Source organism: Octodon degus, unplaced genomic scaffold (assembly GCF_000260255.1).
Source record: "Octodon degus isolate 3935 unplaced genomic scaffold, OctDeg1.0 scaffold00050, whole genome shotgun sequence".
Taxonomy (NCBI): domain Eukaryota; kingdom Metazoa; phylum Chordata; class Mammalia; order Rodentia; family Octodontidae; genus Octodon; species Octodon degus.
The window spans coordinates 8,124,194-8,145,179 of record NW_004524626.1 but is presented as its reverse complement, the minus strand read 5'-3'; the positions used below and the strand labels follow the sequence as shown (position 1 = coordinate 8,145,179).

General features: G+C 53.2%; 1 protein-coding gene across 2 annotated transcripts in view; it reads right to left on the bottom strand.

Moving 5' to 3' along the window:
- The window catches only part of Gng7 (G protein subunit gamma 7), a 115,686-nt gene that overhangs the window by 28,386 nt on the left and 66,314 nt on the right, over positions 1 to 20,986 (bottom strand). Inside the window, exon 3 of one of the 2 annotated variants that reach the window (XM_023717171.1) lies at positions 2,453 to 2,484. The exons of the other annotated variant lie outside the window; for it this stretch is intronic. The gene's annotated coding sequence lies outside the window, so the exon portion shown is untranslated. The remainder of the gene's footprint in view (positions 1 to 2,452; positions 2,485 to 20,986) is intronic. 2 annotated transcript variants of the gene reach the window in all.

Here is a 20,986-nt window from a genome sequence, read left to right as displayed (position 1 = left end):
GGTAGATCAGCGTGAAGGCCATGGGTACCACAAAACAAATCCCTAATTAATGCAAAGTAGCCATATAAAATAAAGTAACAAGTTTTTTTTTTAATTAAACAGAGAGGCTGAGGCAGGAGGATTGCTACACATGTGAGGAGGTCAGCCTGGCTACACAGCAAGTTCAAGGCCAGGCCAGACTACATAGTGAGAGCTTGACTCAAAAAAAGAAAAAAAGAAAAAAAAGAAAAGAAAAATTAAAGATAGATTCTAATAGGGCTTTTTTTTTTTTTTTTGTTATTTTTTTTGTGAGACAGGGTCTCCCTATGTAGTTCAGCCTGGCCTTGAACTCATGGTGATCCTCCTGCCTCAGCTTCCCAAGTGCTGGGATAACAGGCATAAAGCACCACACCTGGCTCATGCCTAGTTTGTAGTTTTGCTTCTGGGAGCCCATGAAGCCAGCATGGGGGATGGGAGCTTCCTGCCTCAGTCCTTTCAGGCCTATCCTTCAGGACCCAGCCAGCCCCACAGGACACAGGCTCAGGCCATGTGTCCCTGGGCTACACAGTGTCCCCTGCAGTTCCGCACACAGGCACTGCTGGCTGCAGCTGGTGGCCAGTGAGGGGAGGAAGGAGAGGCGAGTCGAGTCAGGTCAGGGACCTGCTCAGACCTCCTGCCACCTGGCCCTGCAGGGAGTGATAACTGAGGGAGAAGCCCACTCTTTGTTTTTATGGTACTTGGATGGAACTCGGGTCCTTCACACAGAGCTCCGCCCCCAAGCCTTTTATAGTTTTTACTTTGAGACGGGTCTCGATAATTTGCTAAGTTGTCCGGGCTGGGCTCCAAATTTTTGATCCTCCTGTCTCAGCCTCCGAGAGTGTGGGGATGGCAGTTGGGTGCCGCTGGCCCTGGTGAGTAATCCGCAGGACTCCTTTGTCCTTCCTAAGCTCCTAAGCCCATCAGGAGGTGGATAGAGATTTTTTTTTAAATTTTTTTTTAAAATTTTATTTATTTGTGTGTGTGTGTGTGTGTGTGTGTGTGTGTGTGTGTGGCCAGCTTAGCCCACCAGGGGGCGGGGCTGGCTGGCATGTGGTGCTGGGGGGATTGAACCGCGGTCCCTGTGCTTTGCTAAGCTTGTTCTAAGTAGGTGCTTTAGACCACTGAGCCATCTCACCAGCCCCGAGATTTTTTTTTTCTTTTCTGGTGGAACCTGGGATTGAACTCAGGCGCTTGTGCTTGCCAGGGAAGCGCTTATTCCACTGAGCCATCTCCCTAGCCCAGTGGGTAAAGATTAAACAGCACTTGGACCACTAGTGGGTCCAAGAAATCACAAGGGAAGTTAGAAATACTCTGAGCCCAAGAAACGAAAGCACAATTAAACCTAAGGTGAGCGGGTCCAGCCGCCAGGACGTTCCAGGGAGAAGGGCAGAAAGCTCCAACCCCGGCCCAATGCACCCCAGAGGGAACCCGGGAAGGGCAGGCGACCAAAACTCAGACACAAAAAGGAAGGAAATTGTAAAGATGAGAATGGGAGATGAGATGAAACAGAGAACAGAGAAACAAGAAACCAAAAGTTGGTTCTTTGAAAAGGTTCATAACCTTTAGCTAGGCTGATTAAAAAAAAACAAAAACCCAAAACCCAAAAGATGATAAGCTACAAAAACCTGAAGTCAGAGGATAAGAGAAAGCATTACTATGGACCTGACAGAAATCAAGAGGGTTCGAGCAGAACGCTAGGAAGCCTCACCAAGCAAGTGCACGCAGGCAGCTGACAAGGAAGAGACAGTAGATTTCTAGAAATACACAAATGACGGTTAGATGCAAACTTAGATGTCAGGTGTGGGGCTGTGTGGTTTCTTTCCTCTCTCCTTTTTTTTTTTTTTTTTTTTTTTTTTTTTTGAGACAGGGTCCCACTATACCATTCAGGCAGGCCTTGAGCTTACTTTGGAGCCCAGGTTCATGTCAAGCTTACAAGGCTCCTCCTGCCTCAGCCTCCCAGCTGCTGGGATCACAGGTGGGCCCCGCCGTGCTGGTTCAACAGGTTTTTTTTTTTTCCTGCTGTATTCTGGTTTCATCTGCACAACATTTTTCCCAAGTGGTCAACGTCATGTTCATCACAGAAAGTGACAGGGATTCCCCCTGAAGCTGGAGCCAGTACACAGGTTGAAGTGTCAACTCTGAAGTTATTATTATTATTATTTTTTTTTTGTGGTACGGGGGATTGAACTCAGGGCTCCGCACTTGCCAGGCAAGCACTTATCGTAGTGAGCCATCTCCCGGGCCCTCAACTCTGAGTTCTGAGCCCAGAGCGTGTTTAGGGGGACACACCCTCCCCATGGGTCTCCCCTAGCGCGCGCAGGCCTTGGGCGCCTGGTCAGCACCAGGAAAATAAAGGTACTGTGGCTTATTTATTTCCTGTTTTCTACAAAACAAAGGTGGGTAAGTTCATGGAAGAAAAAAGAATGTGACATACCTTTGTTTTCCCAGGAAGCGCTGCTTTATGTCCTAGGAGGGAGGGAAGGAGGGAGGGAGAGAGGGAGGGAGGGAGGGAGACAGAGAGAGAGAGAGAGAGAGAGAGAGAGACCAGTGAAGTCAAATCGGACACAGACCTAGCTCTAGCGGTCCTTCAGCATGTGGGAGAATCAACTTTATTATTCATGGTTTTTATTTTTATTTTTCGGCAGAACCAGGGATTGAACTCAGGCCCTTGTGCTTGCCAGGGAAGCACTTATTCTACTGAGCCATCTCCCCAGCCCCTCAACTTTATTATTATTATTTAAATATTGGTAATTTAACCCAGGACCTTCACACTGAAATACACTTACATTTTTAAATTCTCAAGTAGGTTTTGCTAAATTGTCCAAGACTGGGCTCAGACTTCGGGTCCTCCTGCCTCGGCCTCCCAGAGTGCTGGGATCACAGGCCTGCACCACCACGCCTGGCTGGATTTTATTTGTTTGTTTGTTCATTTGAGATGGGGTCTCACTTTGTAGTGCACACTGGCCTTGAACTCACTATGTAATGCAGGCTGCCTTCAAACAAATCCTCTTGCCTCAGTTTCCCAAATGAAGAGATTACACGTGTGGGCCAATACACCCAGTCTTATATTCTTTTTAAGTTTTTTTTTTTTTCTTGAAACAAAGAGGTTATTATTCTGTAGATTTTTTTTTTTCAAACCAAATTGGTAGGACAGTTTCAATAATTAACACATTGCATACATTCTTCCTCATGGTTAATTGCTTTAAGTTTTTATATTTATTTATATTTATTTTTGATCTTATTCTTTACACTTGCTCCATTTGGAATATTGACTTTTTTTTTTTTCTCCCAGAATAGGGAAAGAGGGGGCCAGGAGATAGCTCAGTAGAATAAGCACTTGCCTGGCAAGTGCAAGGGCCTGAGTTCAATCCCTGGTTCTGGAAAAAAAAAAAAAAAAAAAGGAAAGTAAAGGCTAAGTTTTCTTCTAAAACTTGTATTATTCCATTTCAGGTTCTGGGGCCCCTAACACGTGCTCAGAGTCCGCAGCATCAGCCTATTCCAGTAGAAGAAAAACAAAATAGTCTGGAACCGAGCCTCCCTGGTCACATCTGGGTGCTTTTCCATCCCTGTGTTCTAGTTCTCTGCAGGCTGTACACTGGGGCCAGGGCAGAGGTGGGAGCTGCAGAGTGGGGGCAAAGTCATTAACCCTGGAGGGAAGGGGTGACAGGTACGGGCAGAGGCCGGGAGGGCTGTGTGTGGGCCCGCATGGCCTCCTGGCTCTGGGCAGAGAGGCCCAAGGGCAGTAGAGGCCACCTGCCAGGGTCCCCTCCGCGCTTCCGGTGTGGATGATGCCCCTAAGGTCAGCATGGCCCCGCCCTGCCCCGCTGACTTCCTGCGTAGCCCCGGTGGCCAAGCTCACGTGGCCTGGCCACTTCCCAGTGGCCCAGAGGTCCCTATGGTCTCCATGAGTAGCACAGCCCCTCTTCCTTTACAGATGTTTGCTATTCCACATATGGACAAGGCTTTTCCAGTGACACAAAAGGTGGCCCCGCCTGGCCTGGTGCTTTCTGGGCGGCTCTGGGCTTCAGCTGGCAGCAGAGGCCAAAGAGGCCCAGAGTCCAGAGGGGCTCAGGCCCAGCACAGGAGGACAGGACTGGGGTGGCCCAGGGTCCCCCTCCTCCAGGGCTGCGCATGCGCTGACTGCATCCTGCACGCTGCAGGCTGCTGAGCACCAGCCCTGGCCCCAGCTGCCACAGGGCAGGAGCTCTCACAGTGGTGGCAGCCACTCACGCCAGCCACAGCCAGGGGAATGAGGCCCTGAGTGCCAAGACCTGGAGGACTCAGTTTCCTAGTGACAGTGTGAAGCTCCACCCCTCAGCCAGGCGTGGTAGAGCCGCCTGTCATCCCAGCACTCTGGAGGATGAGGCAGGAGGATTGCCAAGTGGACGCCCAGGCTGAGCAACTTGGTGAGACCGTGTCTTGAAATCAAATAGGCTGGGAATGTAGCTCTGTGAGAAGCCTTGGGATCTACTTTCCAGCCTTCCTGCAAAAGAGAAGCTGCCTCCCCCTCTGGATGTCACCAGCATGTGTGTGCTGTCCTGGGGTCCCACCCCAGAGGCCTCACAGTGACGTGAGTTTCCTGCCTGCACTTGGCACTTAACAGATCCACTCAGCTTACCACATACAGCAGCAGCCTGTTGTGGGACTTTCATGTAGCTTTTGACGCTCATTTTGCTAGTACTAGGACTCAAACCTGGGGGTGCTTCATCACTGAGCTATACCCCAGCCCTTTCTATTTTCTGAGACAGGGTCTGGGGGCTCAAACTGGCGCTCCTCCTGCCTCAGCCTCCCAGAGTACTGAGATGACCTGTGCGCGCCACTGCACCTGGCGCTCCCTGCTTTTTTTGCTCACCTCTAAATGAAAAGGAAGACAATCCCAGAATCCCTGTGTACTTAGCTGTGTGCAGGACGGGTGGGGACATAAGTGTGCACGTGTGTGTGCAAACAGGAGACCCCCGGAACCGCCCGATTTCCTAGTCACCCATGGAGGCAGAGGCTGCGAGCCCGTCTGCCCTTTCGGAGGCCTTCTCAGAGAGCTGGCACCTTTCAGCCACTCCCCCTTTTGCTGGCCTCTGCTCTCTGGGGGGCTGGGGTGGGGAAGAACAAAGAAGCAGGGGTCTGTTTATTTTTCAATCCAGCTAGGAGCCACTCCGGTGCATCCTCCAGCGCTCCATCAAGGCCTGGAGCAGTGAAGGTTCAGGCAGCAGCCACGCAGCCCTGCTGGCCGTGACAGCTCAGCCATGCAACTGTGGTGACACCAAGGGAGCAGAGTGCCCGGCCTCCACCCGCTCTGTGCCACTGTGTGACAGCCACATGTGTCCTGGCCACAGCCTGTGTGCCCCAGGGAGGGCCCACACCTCCACACCCTGCTGCGGGGTTGCCAAGGTCACTTCTTAGAAGCGTTCAGTGGCTGACCACGTGGGTTGCAGGCGTGGCTTTTCAGCAGAAATGCTCACATCCTATCTGCCTGCCCCGCCCCAGTGCAGCGGGGGTGGGATCCCTCAGCCACATGCAGATGATACGGAGATGTCGAGAAACATCACTGGAAGGAACCTGGTGATATCTGGGCACCGAGCTGGGGGCAGGCAGCAAGAGGGGCACTAGCAGAATGGGGATGATGGCTCGTCCTACGGGGCCTGTCTTGTGTTCATGTTTGATTTTTTGAGACAGAATCTCCCGAAGTTGCTAAGTTGCCCAGGCTGGCCTAGAACTGGGGCTCCTCCTGCCTCCGCCTCCCAAGGAGCTGCAACGACGGTGAGTGCCGCTGCACCTGGTGCTAGCTCACTTTGCACTGGGTAAGTTTCAGCTGAAGGAGTGTTTGTCAGTTATGGCGGCCGAAGAGCAGCCCTCAGAGCCTATCTTCTCTCAGTGTTCAGCTGGAGACTCCGGGCAGTGTGCCATGGATCTGGACAGAAGCGCCCCTCTGTTGTGCGCGTTTTTGTTTTGTTTTGTTTTTTTTTGTATTTAGCACAGGGTCTGCAGGGTCTCACTATATAGATCAGACTCGTAGTGATCCTCCTGTTTTCAGCCTGCCAAGTGCTGGGATTACAGGCCTGAGCCACCACACCCAGTCTCAATCGCAGTCTCAGTGTGCCCTGCGGGTGGGGCTGGCATGGCATAGTTTATTAGATTTTGAGGCAGAGTTTTGGTAAGTCACTAAATTGCCCAGGCTAAGCTTGAACTTGCAACCCTCCGACCTCAGCCTCCCATAGGCGTACGCCACCTCGCCTGGCTGGCATCATGCCTGCTGATTACCACGTGGGTCAAGGCAAGTAGTTTTAGAACATTGCTCCGACACAGTTCCACAAAGCCCGGAACATTAGTCTCAGTGGAATATTATGGAGTAGCGAAAAGGGTGAGGTGCTGTCCATCCTCCTGGATGGAGGGCAGGATTATACTGGTCACAAGGAAAATGGTTCCTTTATTACCAAGAGTCACATGGCCACAGAGCCCAGGTCCCTCGTCCACCCCCTTTTGGCTCTCACAGGGGACATGGAAGGTGGGGCATTACTGGAGGCCACGGGGCCCCATCTGGGTCCTGTCTCCTCACAGCTGCGTGTGCCTCAACAAGTCTCTCTGTGTCCCCTGCAGAGAATGACCTCAGTGTGGATTATTTACACTCACTCGCCTTGTGCAACAGTACAAGTACACTGTGGAAGGCACTGGAAAGGCGCGGCGTAAATGGGACCCCGCAGGTGGAGGCCAGCTGCTCGCTGCAGCCTCGTGCGCAGGCGCATCGCTGTCCGACAGGAGCCTGGCGTGGGGCTCCTGCTCTACCGCTCGGGTCTCTACAGCACCTGCTCCGGGCCGCTGGGCCATTCATCCTGACAGCATGGCCAGTGGCACACACGCGCCCCTAGGAGAAACAACAAGAGCTGGAGCTGGGACTTTTTTTGTTTTGTTTTGTTTTTTTGTTTTTGACACAGCATTTTGCTGTATAGTTGAGGCTGGCCCTGGACTCATTATGTAGCCTAGGCTGGTCTCCAACTTGTAGCAATCCTTCTGCCTCAGCTTCCCCAGTGCTGGGATTACAGACATGGCCACCACTCCCGGCTGCAGCTGGACTTTGCATACTCCTTTCTTGTCTTGATTTTATTTATTATTATTTATTATTATTTTTTTTTATGGTACTGGGGATTGAACTAAGGACCCTGTGCTTGCCAGGCAGGCACCCATTCTACTGAGCTATCTCCCTGGCCCCCTCTTGTCTTTATTTTAAAAAATGTAATTTGTTTAGTTGGGTACAGCAGTGCACACCTGTCATCCCAGCACTCTGGGAGGCTGAAGCAGGAAGGTCTCGGGTTCTGGCCAAGTTGGGACAACTTAGTAGTTTAGTGAGACGCTGTCTCAAAATAAAAAATAATAAGGGCTGGATCTGTAGCTCTGTGCAAAGACCTGAGTTGCATCCAGGGAAGAGATAGTAGCTGGTGTCTTTGTTTTCGGCTGCCTTTTGCGGCCGTCTGGTGCCCAGCTGGAAAGCCAGGCTGTGGATACGGCAGAAGCGGGATGCTGGCTCCCACGTGCACACGGAGACATGTAGACACACGTCACGCACACACCAGCTCCTGCAGCCAAGATCCTGGGGCTGTGGGACCCTGAGACCAAATTTCCCAGCTCATGGTAGTGGCAGCCAGGTGCCCTTGGGTGACGATGACTGTAAAGTGCTGTCATGCAGCCAGGCGGTGACAACAGCCAGCACACCCTGACCCCTGCTGCCGCCCCGGGCTGGGGTGGGGGTAGGGGTGGGAATCTGCTGGGCTGTGCCCTGCAGAGGTCACATGCTGAGCCTGGGGACAGTCCTGCCTGGGGTGCAGTGCACAGCAGGTTCTGCAGCTGCAGGGTCCTCACACATCTGGAGGGCCAGGAGCTGGGAAGTGGGTTTGGCCGTAATTCTTTCCCTTTGTGTTTGTCACGGGCAAACAGAGCTTGACTAAATCTTGGAATTTCATCGGCAGGATAGGGACAAGAGCCCCCCAGGGGGGCTGGGCAGAGGGCGTAAGGCAGCGGGGTCACTTCTTACGCGGGATCCTCCCCAGGACCCAGGCTTCCCACGAGTCAGGGAGCCCTCATCTCCCTGGAGTTGCAGGACCGGGGTCCTTGTGTCCCTGTTGGCCAGAGGCTGAGGACTCTCTCAGGTTCCCTCAAGGAGGATGTGGCGCTGACTGCTTGCAGGAAGCAAGCAGAGTCTCACCAAGTTCCTGCTAACTGGAATGTCCTACATGTGACCAGGCAGGTAATCCCAGCACTTGGGAGGCTGAGGAGGGAGGATCGCTGAGTTTGAGGCCAATGTGAACTACATAGCGAGATACTGTCCTAAACAAACAAAAAGATGGACAGACGGAAAAGGCCAGCAAAGCAGAGACCACTACGTGGGTCCGAGCCTTGCTTTGGGTCCCCAACCAACAGCTGCCAGGCACACTGGGCTCAGTTCTTTGTTGCCCCAACACTGATCTGCCTGACATGTTGCTGCCACCCTCGCCCCATCTAGACCCTGGCCTGGGCTCCAATCCTACTCTAGCCCCTCTAGATCTGGACAGCTCTGCTGCTGGGGCCTGACCAGGGGCAGGTCGTGGGGCCAGAGGGAGGCGCTCAGCAGCTGGTCAGGTGTTATTCTGGGTGTGAAGCGGGGTTCCTTTTACTTTTTACTTTAAGACTGGGTCTAAGTCCCAGGGTTGTCCAGGCTGGGTTTGCATTTTCTTTTTTCTTTTTCTTTCTTTTTTTTTTGCGGATCTGGGGATTGAACTCAGGCCCTTGCGCTTGCCAGGCAAGCACTTATTCTACTGAGCTAACTCCCTGGCCCCCTAGGTTTGCATTTTCGATCCTCCTGCCTCAGCCTCCTAGAGTGCCGGGGTGACAGGAGTGTGCCACCACACTGTGTGTTTCTATTTGGTTGAACCTGTCCCTGAATGCTTCCCCTGCAGCTTTGCAGGATGAGTCAGAATATACATAAGCCCTCACGGAGCTGCGCTCAGGGGGCCGAGGGAACCTGTGAGGCATGTGTGCCCGAGACTGCTTGGCCCATAGCCACAGCACTGTCCCGACCCAGCCTGCAGGACCCTGAGGAAAAGCGCCTCTGGCTGTCTCCATCCCCCATGTGCTCTAACTCTTTGTGGGCACTGTGGGCACCATGGGCACCATGGCTGGGTGCTCTCTGGGGGCATCCTGGGCACTGCAGGGTGCTGAGCTGTAGCTCCCCCCTCCCCCTGAGCCAGGAGCCCCTCAGCCAGGAACCCCAGCCCGGTGTGTGTGGGAGGGAGGTGGGGGGGACCTCCTGCAGAAGGACTTGGGGGCCACATGGCTGGGAGAGGTGTAGCGGAACCTCGAACCCTTATCTCTGGGCCTTCTGGGCCATGAGGACTGGGATCCCAGCCTGACCTCCTGCATGGAAAACCACAAGCCTGGCCCTGAGCCAGGGTCCTAGGCTGGGAGAAGTCAGGAAACAGCCTGGAGGCGGAGCCGAGGTTCAACGGAAAAATATCCCAGGAATGCAAATCGCTCCCCTCAGCCAGCACCAGCACCGGAGGGCCCCCACATTCCCACTCAACTCATGCTCCTGTACACAGGGCCAGACCTGGGGCACCTCCTGCAGCCCGTGAGGCTCAGCTGCCCGGAAATGTCATAGTCACACCCAGTGGGGGCCACGCCCAGCCAGGCCGACCCTGCCGTGGTCCCTTGTCCTCAGCTCAGCGGCACAGAGGTGGGCAGGAGGGTGGTGCACGATTGGACCAGCCTGACTCCTCCCTGGTGGGGGGCAGGTGCACGGCCGAGGTCACAGGGTGGCATAAGGATGGGGTGGGGGGCAGTGGGGACGGCCACCAGCCACTGGGGCCCAGCACTTTGCCTGCCCATCACCCTTCTGAGGACAAGGAGGTCAAGCTGCAGCTGGGCAGGGATTCCTCGGCCAGCAGAGATGGGGGGGCCTGTGTCCCCACAGGCAGGAGCTTTCTGGCTCTGCATGCAAATGACAGGCGTGACCGCTCCATTTCTTGGTAGCTCTAAGTGTCCCTGGGCTGTGGCCACCAAGTGCCACTCAGAGGGGTGGGGTGGCCCTTGAAGCCACAGACATTTGTCCCCTCTCGGTCCAGGAGCCTGGAAGTCTGGGGTCAGTGTCGATGCAGGTTCATGCGCCTACCCCTGCCAGCTCCCCAGCCCCTTCCACCCCAACTGTGCTCCTCCTGACCCCCGCAGACCCCGCCAGATCCCTCGTACCCAGAGGCCACAGAGTAGAGCGATGGGGGGCCACATGGCAGCTGAAGTGGCCACTAATGACTGTCTCTTCCTTTGCCGCTCCTCGAAGAGAGGTGCGGGCACATGGGTGCCACCTCATGGCTCACCTTGTGTCCCCTATCTGGCCCCTAGGTCAGGCCACCAGAAGCATGTGGCCCCAACAGTACAGAAGCCCTCTCTGTCCCTGCCCTACCAGCGCCAGCCGCAGGCCCAGCCTGGAAAGACGTTTCTCCTCCCTGCCCCCACAGAGTTTCTTAAGAACAAAATGGTCTGGCCCAGGTGACAAGTGAGGTGACAATTGATTCTATACTGTGAAACAGCCCAGGAGGGCTCCTGGGAGGCAGTGGCTGAGCTTCTGAGTTCTCACATTGCAGGGGTAAGGCCCAGCCTGAGCCACAGAGTGAGATGTGGGGTCTCTCAGGGTCCCCAGTAGTCCCCAAAGATGGCAGCAGAGCTGGACCCCAAGCACCAGTCGCCATGTGGCTTTGCATCCTGTTCTGTGGGGACAGCTTTCCTGTACCCTACCTGGTGACAGCGAAGGGTGGGGACAATGTGACATGCTGTCCCCAACACGAGCCCCTGGCTGGGCCTTCCACTGAATCCCTCAGAGCCACAGAGGCAGGGCTGCACCCTGACAGGGATTAAGGAGCAGGCTCTGCTGAGGTTGGCACAGCTTCCGAGACTGTCATCGGGTGACTTGTGGCTGGTCCCCAGCAGCTGAGGAAGAGGGAAGGTCCAGAGGCGGCGGACAGGGGCTTATGGGGCCTTGTGTCCTGGGAGATGCTGGATGCCCATGTTCACCCCATGATCCACAATTCCCACCTCAGCCCGGGCCTCCTGCCCACCTTTATGTGCCAGGATGACAGCTTGAGTTTAGGGAACCTGTTACCACCCAAGTGAAAACGCATACCAGGAAATGCTTTGCCATCCATGGGCATGACAAACAAAATGCTGAAGTCCTTAATATATAAAGATCTCCAACAAATCAATAAAAGGTGAGAAATCAGCTTCGTAAGCATGGGATCCTGGGTAAGATTATGGACTAGAAAAAGCAAATTAGTGGTCAAAAAAATAAAGGATGTGAGAGAGCCGTATGCTTCAGCAGGATGGCAGCAAAGGCAGATTTTAAGGCATTGTTTTGCTTTTGTTTATGTGAAACAGGGCCTGGTCTTGAACTCACTATGTAGCCCATAACTTGCAGAAACTCTCCTGCGTCAGCCTCCTGAGTGGTGAGGTTACAAGTGTATCACCACACTTGGCTTTAAAGCATCATAAAAGGGCCAGCCAAATAGCTCAGCAGATTAAAGCACCTGCAAGCAGGCCCAGGGGCTGGAGGTTTGATCCCCAGGCCTGCCATGCCAGCCCCGCCCCCAGGGTGCACTGAGATGGCAACTGAGATTGGGCGTTGGTGGCACAATCCTCTAATCCCAGCTCTTGGGAGGCTGTAAACAGGCAAATCAGTAGGAGTCTGATCTAGTAGTGAGACCCTGATCACGCTGTAGACCCTTCCCTAAAAAAAATATAAAAATAAATAAATAAAGCATCATAAGATAACAAATCATTACACCGGACCATGGGATGTCAGAGAATGCTTTTTTTTTTTTTTTTTTGTGGAACCGGGGATTGAACTCAGGCCCTTGCGCTTGCCAGGGAAGCACTTATTCCACTGAGCCATCTCCCTGGCCCCTTAGAGAATGCTTTTACACACGCATATACACACATCATACATGTGTCTATACATACATCAAATAATCAAGGGACAGGGCCGGTGAGATCGCTCAGTGGACTAAGCACCTGCTTAGGCAAGCGCCAGAACAGGGGTTTGATCCCCCGCACCACATGCTGTGCTGGCCCCACCCCTGGGTGCACTGAGTCAGCCACCAGGAACCGGGCATGGTAGTGCATGCCCATAATCCCAGGACTGGGGAGGCTGAAAACAGGGGGATCACTACGAGTCCAAGGTGTGTAGTGAGACCTTGTACTAAATACATAATAATAATAATAATAATAATAATAATAATAATAATAAAGAGACAGACACAGATAGAAACAGAGAACAAAACAAATGGCAGGATTCTAAACCTTGGCACGCTGCTGTTTCTTTCCTTTCTTTTTTTTTTTTTTTTTTTTTTTTTTGTGGAACCAGAGATTGAACTCAGGCCCTTGTGCTTGCTAGGCAAGTGCTTATTCTACTGAGCCATCTCCCCGGCCCTCACATTGCTATTTCCGAATCTTTCCAATGCCTCTGCAACAACATGGAAAAGAGAGCAGGACAGCCGGTCTACAGGGCAGCAGTCATCTCCACACCTGACACTGCATTGCCCGGTCCCTGGGCGATCCTCCTGCCTCAGCCTCCTCAGTACCTGGGGTCCCTGGTGCACACACAGCACTCGGTGTCTAAATATTTACAAGGTGCCCGTACTGCATTCATACTCCATTTATAAACAGAAGCTTTAATAATTTTTTAATTTTCTCAAGACCTGACCTTCACTGCCCTTTACAGGTGGCAAAGCCAGGGCTGGCCAGGCCTGGAGGCTCAGAGCCCTGCATGTGACCTGGGGGGCACGGGGTGTGGGGCTGGGTTCCCCAGCTTTGAGGCCCCTGTTGGTACAGGTGCCTGGTCGGGTTCCCACCCTCCTGGTGACTGTCGCAGCTGCTCAGTGCCCATAAACGTGGGAGGGGCGAGAAAGGGGAAGGGGGGGCTGGCACGTGGAGGGTCCCTGCTCAGCTCCTGGCCCACCTGCTGGCTGTGGGGGTCTCCGTGCCTTTCTTTGTTTTTGCTATCCCAGGGCTGGAAGCCAGGGCCTTTGCACCAAGGGAGGCCTCCAGCCCTTTAATTTTTTTATTTTGACGGACAAAAAGTGCCGTGCGAGGAACCAACCGCTTGCGCTAAAGCCAACCCTGTTTTATTTTGAGACAGGGCCTTGCGTCTTCAGGGGTGACAGTCAGGATGTCCCCAGATCTGGCCTAGTGTGCCCTGTGGGGACACCAGGTCGGGAGGCTTTGCTTGGTGCCATGTCACGGCCAGAGGCCCCTGTGGACACTTCCTGAGAGCCGTATGTAGAATCTGTGGCTGGAAGCCAGGCGGGGGCGTGCTCCTGTCATCCCAGCACTGGGAGGCTGAGGTGGGAAGACTGACACGAGACACGGGCAGCCAGGGCTCTACGGTGAGGCCAAGGCCAACCGGAATGACACAGGGCCTTTCTCAAGGGACCACACAAGAATCTCTCCTCAGAGCAAATCGGCTCAGCCCCCGACTGGGTCTCTCCTGTCTCTTGGCTCCTCCTGCCCTGCCTGTGCCCAGTCTCTGCCTGGAAAGTGAGGGCTCCCATAAGCCTGTGGGGCAGACAGACAGATGGACAGACAGCCCCTCCACTGCCACCTCCTCTGATGAGAATCCCAGCTGCAGGGGCGACACTGCAGGGCTTGGGAAGGATCCCCCCCAGCGGTCAGGTGTGACACTGCCCTGGAGAGGTGGGGAGGAGGGGTCGCAGGTGCTGCTAGCAGCCAGGTGCAGAGGGCAGCAACCCAGGCCTCACGGAGCAACGCGAGGGGCACACCACCAGTTCTGCGGGAGAGAAGGGCAAGCTGGGGCTTCAGGCTCGCAGGCCCTGCGGGCAGGGGCACAGGAATGGAGCTTATCTTTCCATGGCTGTGGGCTCTGTCCCCAGCGCCTGCTCAGACAGGACCGTCCAGCTCAGCTCTCTACACCCTGCACTCAGGACTCTGGGCTGGGCGAGCTCGGGGTGACCTGGGCCCTACAGGCTCTACATCCCGTCTCTGCCTGCTCCATGCAAGGAGCTCACCAGGGTGACAGACACAGATGTCCCCAGGACCACCCAGTCTCCTCTGGGGGTAGCCAGCCCCCCAGTTGAAAGCTCCTAGGTCTGGGGAATCCGTGGACCCCAAGAGCCCTGCACCCTCATGACCTGCCATGTTAGACCCTATGACACCACACACGGTGACACCACCCACAGTGACATCCATACAGAGAGTGGGGAGGGACAGAGAGGTCGGTCCAGGAAGCTGTGTCCCTGGTCACACTGCCTGCCCCTCAGGAGTGTGTTCTGCTGTCTGCTGGGAGCATGGATAAGATTTATTTTTTCCAAATAATTAATACAAGGTCCCTCCCTGGGTATCATGAAAAGCTGTGGGGCGGGTCCCTCTCCTTAGTGACCCTTGGTGGCTAAATGGATAAAGTCTATGCTGCACATAAACTTGACAGAGTGCTATTCAGTCATAAAAAGAATGAAAACCTCTCACTTGCAATAACATGAGGGGATAGAAGGCAGGGGAGGTGGGGACAGGCTGATCGGGGGACTGCACTACAGTTAGACAAGAGCAAGAAGTTCCGGTGTAGCCAAGTGGGGCAGCACACACCTGCCATCCCAGCACTCTGGGAGGCCGAGGCAAGAGGACTGCAAGTTCAAGTACAGCCTGGTCAACTTAGCAAGACCCTATCTCAAAAATGTAAATGTAGCTCAGTAGGAAGGGGATGCTGAGGGTGCCCCCTCAACTCAACCCATTTGCTGGGGATATGGCTTCTGATGGAGAAGGACCCTCCAGGTGCCCGGCTGTCACGGCTGTGGTCACCCACCTGCTGGGAACTGAGCAGGAAGGCTCTGGAGTCAGCCCCTGCCACGTGCAGCCTCAGGGCAGAAACCTTGGCACCCAAGGTCCCTGTCCCAGGCCGCCGCCGCAGGGGCCACCTCTGCTGTTGGCTTCAGGCAAGGACTCTCGCTGTCCTCCTGAACACCCCAAGGTACCTTTTGTTTTTAATTTCTGCTTGAAAAAAAAAAGTTGTATTTTGAAATAATTATAGCTTCACAGGAAGTTGCAAAAAAGCCAGACAGGAGGTCCTGGAGAGTTTGCCTTGCATGTGCTCAAGGGTGACAGGCTGCATAATTAGGGTTAACACGAAATGCCATCAGTGTTGTGGCATAAACAGCAGACGCTTCTACTTTTTAATTTTTTCACTCAATCCCTTGAGCTATTTCTTTTCCATCTTACTTCCTTTTTGTGTGTGTGTGTGTGTGGAACCAGGGATTGAACTCAGGCCCTTGTGCTTGCCAGGGAAGCCCTTATTCCACTGAGCCATCTCCCCGGCCCTATCTTACTTCATTTTATTCCTCTTCCCCTCTCATCCCTTTCTTGCCCTTTTGTCCACCTGCAGACCCTCTTGCCTGTGCAGAAGGTTCCCCCATTTCCTATGATGACATGGCTTTTATTTTGTTTTAAAAATCACTTTAGCATTGAGCTTCTCATCATGAGAAACCATGTGACGCTGAAACACGAGTGCCCGACGCATTTGACATGACAGCCTCCTGGTACCTCCTTTTTCCCTACAAATGACTCAGGCTTCCTTTGTGTATAATACCATCTGTTTTGTACCCCTCCATCTGCTGAAGGACGAGGGGCCACTTCCAAGTGAAACACTTCCAAGAGTTAGCTGTTATGAGCTGTGCCGCTCTGCACCTAGCTATGCATGAGCCGCTGCGGTACGCTAACTCTTTGGGGAAAATACCTAGATGGGGAGTAGCAGGGTCAAATGGAATTTCTAGTTTTAGTTTTCTGAGGAGACTCCATTCCGCTTTCCACAGTGGTTGTGCTAGGTTCTATTCCCACTGGCAAGGCAGAGGTTCCTTTGCCCCCAGAGCATCAGCTTCACCAGCACTTGTTATTACGTGATTTCTGGATGATGGCTGTTCTTTCTGGGGTGAACTGGAATCTCAGTGCTGTTTTAATTTTCACTTCTTGAATGGACAGCAATGTTGAGCATTTTTCTATTTATGACCATGATACTTCCTCTTCTGAGAAATGTTTATTCATTTCAGTCTCTCTCTCTCTCTCTCTCTCTCTCTCTTTTTCATTTGCCTATTTTTTGATGTGGTCTTATTTAGTTAGGTCTGATTTTGAGTTCTTTGTAAATTCTGGCCCTCTGGCAGAGAAGGAGCTGGCGATCCCCCAACACGGCAGGCCGTTTCTTCCTCTCCTTCCTTCCTGGGCAGAGACCTTTGCGCTGGATATGATTGTTAGTGGATTCTCAATGGCATATGGGGTTCTGCTGAGAAAGTCCTTTCCTGGGGCTAGGGAGATGGCTCAGTAGAGTAAGTGCTTCCCTGGCAAGCACAAGGGCCAGAGTTCAAATCCTCAGTTCCAAGGTGGGGGGAGTCCTTTCCTGTTCCTACATCTTCAAGAGCTTTGCCTACTTTCTCTTCCAGCAGATTATGGGTTTCTGTTTTAAGATTCATGTCTCTCATCCATTCTGATCTTAGTGCCTGGTGAGACGGAGGGGCTGAGATTCAGTCTTTCGAATGTGTGTAACCCTTTTCCTGGCACCACTAAAGAAAGAGGCTGTCTTTCCTGACAGGTGCGCTTTTGGCTCCTTTGTCGAAGATCCAATGACCGCCTGGGGCTGGCGCTGTTTCTGCATCTTCGGCCCCGTTCTAGCATCCATGACTCCCTCCTCCCTCCCCTGTTATTCTCTTCCCCTCCTTCCCCTCCACACTGGGGGCTGAACCTGGGACCTTTACACTGAGCTACACCCCCAGTCCGTTTTATTTTTTTGAGACAGGGTCTCACTAACTTGCCCAGGCTGGGCTAGAATTTGAAATCATCCTGCCTCAGCCTTCCAGAGTATCGGGGTGACAGCTGCATAGCACCACATCTGGCTTAGGCCTTCACTTCTCTCAGTTCTGGAGGCCTGAAGTCTGAGCTCGAGGTGTCAGGCGGGTAGAGGTGGCAGTGGGGACTCTGCCTTGCCTCTAGAAGGCGATCTTCGTGCCACGTCTTCCCACGGCCTAGAGCACGCTGGTCTCTTTTTCTGAGGACGCTGATCCCATCCTGGGGTTCAGCCTCAGAAGCTTGTCTAAACCTAGTCACCTAAAGTACTCCCTAAGCCTCCTGTCTCCCAAGGCGGGGTCCCATGGAGGTGCTGTTCTCATAATAGATTTGTGCAGTGACAAGTTTTTAGCTGTGCTGGTAGAAGGCAGGAGGTGGCCATAGAATGTGTGGGGGACCTTGGGCCTGTGGAGGGGCTGTCTTTCCAGGTGGCCCTTCCCGCCCCTCTGCTTGCCGACAGCTCCAGGGTGAGAACCTCCCTCCCCACTTTGGTCTGGATGCTTTTGCCTTGCAGCTGCTGACCAGAAGAGAGACCTCAGGCACTGGGAGCCCCAGTCAACTCTTTAGGTTGTGTGTGGCAGTGATTTAGTCCCAAGGGAGAAAAGATGGCCAATGTGCCTTTCATACTTTGTGCCACTGGGCACAGGAATTCAACAGTGAACTGCGGGTGGGGGGTAGTCCTAAGCCAGCATGTGGTTCATTGTGAGCACTTGGCCAGCACCCACGGGGCCTGCATCCCCAGCACGGGTTTTGATCTTGGTTTTTTGAATTAGGGTCTCACTGGGTAGCCCCGGCTGGCCTCAGACTCGCAGTGATCCATCTGCCTCAGCCCTCCCAGCACTGGGATCACAGAAGTGTGCTACCATGTCCGCCTTCACAGTTTAGATCTAAACTGCAACACACACTACAACAACAGAATGAAGGGCAAAACCCACAGGATCCTCTCAGATGATGTAGACCAAAACCCCACTCCTTTGTGGCAACCGCACCCCATGACCCAGGAATGGACGGTCTACGACCCGACCAGACTCCAGGCACAGCTACGACCTGAAATCTACCCTACCACCACACAGCCAAGGATGGGATGCTAAGCTCCAAGACCCCCTCTATACTCACAAGGCAGGGTTAGTAATCCCAGTTACTTGGGAGGCTGAAGCGGGAAGATCCCAAACTCGAGACCAGCGTGGATTTAGTAAGACTCTTTCTCAAAATAAAAACTAAAAAGGGCTGGGAGCGTGGCTCACAGCTGAGTGCTTGCCTAGCATGTGCCAGGCCTTGGGTTCCATCCCCAGTAGTGCAAACAACCCCCACCCCTCAGCCCGAGGCCGGGGGTCTCCATTTGCAAAGGGCCCTGAGCCAGGCTCTCCGGTGCCCTGGGCAGCAGCTCTGCTCCTGCATCTGGCAGGGCCACAGGAGGGTCACCAGGGCCAGGCTGGAGCTGCCAGGGCACCACGGCAACTGCCTGCCCTTCCTGCCCTCCGCAGCTCCCCTGGAGACAGAGAAGGGCATCGGGTTAGGGCGGCACTGAGACAAGGCGGGCTGGCTCTGGCTCTGCGCGTCAGGAGCTTGGTTGTGCTTTTAAGTCACCAGCTGGAGAACTGCAAGCCACGGGCAGGACAATCACAAGGTTGCTGGGAAAAGGACGGGACCTGCAGCCGGATGCCAGCCCCAGGCGGCTTTCTCAAGTCAGGGCCCGTATTTCTTCTCCGCCTTTCCCTGACCTTCGCTCCAAGCTGCCCGCTGACGCAGCTGTGCTGAGCCTCGCTGCCGCCGCCGTGGGAACTCCCTTCTCCATTCTCAGACAAGCCCATCCTGCTCCGCCCTGCCCCGACAGTCAGGGAACTCGGCCCCAGGGCGGCCATGTCACACCCCCGGCCAGCTGCTATTCCCCTCGTCCTCTGGTGTGGCTTCGCGGTGCCCTTTTCCTTCCCAGTTGCTCGGGGAGGAAGACATGGGCTGCCCCTGCTGTCCCCCCTGCTGCCCAAGTCCCCGCTCGGCTCCTGAGGATCCTCAAGATCTGAGTGGCCTCAGCCTCTCTTCTTTGGATCCACCCCTCCTCCACATCCAGGGGGGGCACTGAAGGACAGTGGAGCATGAGGGAGGTTCTCTGCACCATAGGTGGCACTGCCTGCATGGTCATTTAAAACTGTACCACGTAGGTGTGGGGGCATACAGCTGTTTTCCAAGTACTTGGGAGGCTGAGGCAGGAGGATTGCCATGAACTCAAGGCCAGCCTGGGCTGTAGAGTGAGACCATGTCTCAAAATAACCAAAAAAGGCACCGAATATACGACACAGTGTGAAGGGGCCTTTGGGACACTGCTCCGTGAAAGACACCAGCCACTGGGGACACACCACGTGGGCTTCGTGGACAGGAAATGCCTTGGACAGGCAACTCCAGAGACAGGAAGTAGACTTGGGGATTTGGGGCTGGGGAGGCGACAGGTGACTAGTCGCTCATGGGGGAGGGACTTCCTTTTGGGGTGATGGGAATGCTGTAACACTGATAGTGGGACTGGGATAGCTCAATGGACTAAGTGCCTACTTAGCCAAGTAAGTGCTGGGACCGAGTTCAATCACCAGCACCACATGCCGTGCCGGCCCCACCCCCAGGCACGCTGAGCTGGCCACCGGGAATGGTGGCGCACTTCTGTAATCCCAGCGCTGGAGAAGCTGAGCCAGGAGGACAGTTGTGAGTTCAAGACCAGCCTGGGCTACAAAATGAGCTTAAGGCCAGCCTGAGCTGTACAGTAAGACCCCCATCTCCAAAAGACAACAATAAAAAAAGCATCATTTAAGAAAAAATTAGGGGGGCCTGGCCTTAGCTCAGTTGTTTAAGTGGCTGCTTCCACAAAGCTGTCAGCCTCAGGTTGCTGTAGTTCGATCCCCACAACACTCCAGCCAGCCAAACCACCCCTGAGGGAATTCGGAGCAAAAAAGAAAACAAAAAAACAAAAACAAAAACAAAAAAACCCCTTATTGGGGGCTGGTGAGATGGCTCAGTGGTCTAAAGCACCTACTTAGAACAAGCTTAGCAAAGCACATGGACCGCGGTTCAATCCCCCAGCACCACATGCCAGCCAGCCCCGCCCCCTGGTGGGCTGAGCTGGCCACACACACACACACACACATAAATAAAATAAATAAATTTAAAAAAAAAAAGAAAAAATTATCACTTAGGAGGCTGAGACAGGAGGATCACAAGTTCAAGCCCAGTGGGCAACTTAGCACGACTCTGTCTCAAAGTAAAAAATAAAAAGGGTCGTGGGTGAAGCTCAGTGCAGATGCCCTGGGTTCAATCAAACTGGACAAGGAAGAAAAGTGGGAGATTGCAGATTATTTTAAAAACTAAAAAAAAACCAAACAACAAAGTTATGTAGTCTTGATGTATATAGGGAAAAATGGAGATGCTAGCAGTATATGCTTTATTTATTTATTCATTTTTCGGTACCAGGGATTGAACTCAGGACCCTGTGCTTGCCAGGCAAGCACTTATTCTACTGAGCTATCTCTCCAGCCCAGTATATCCCTTAAATAATGTTGCTATATCTATACACAGGTTTGCCTCATTACAAAGGGTAAACCAGGCATGGTGGTACACACCTGTAATCCCAGCACTTGGGAGGCTGAAGCAGGAGGGTTGCTATGAGTTCAAGGCCAGCCTGGGCTACATAGTGAGTTCAAGGTCAGTTTAACTACATAGTGAGGCTGTATCTCAAAAAAAAAAAAAAAAAAAAAGCAAAACAAAAAAGAGACAAAGCAAACTAACTTCTGATTTAAAAAAGAAAAAAAGGCAACTAATTTAAAATAACTGAAAATTTTTAAACTGAGCACAGTAGCACACACCTGTAATCTCAGCTACTCAGGAGGCTGAGGCAGGAAGATCACCAAGTTTGCACCCAGCCTGGGAAACTTAGTGAGAGCCTGTTTCAATCAATATAAAAAGGAGTGAGGGTGTAGCTTAGCACTTCCTGGGTTCGATCCCCAGTGTCTCCCTCCCACCAAGTTAAAGGCAGACAAGTATGGTTCCTACATGTTTAAAGTTTTCTCTTGGCCATAGAATTCCCATTTCTTGAAATACAGTAGACAAACCAAACAAGGACTGAAAAATACCAACACCC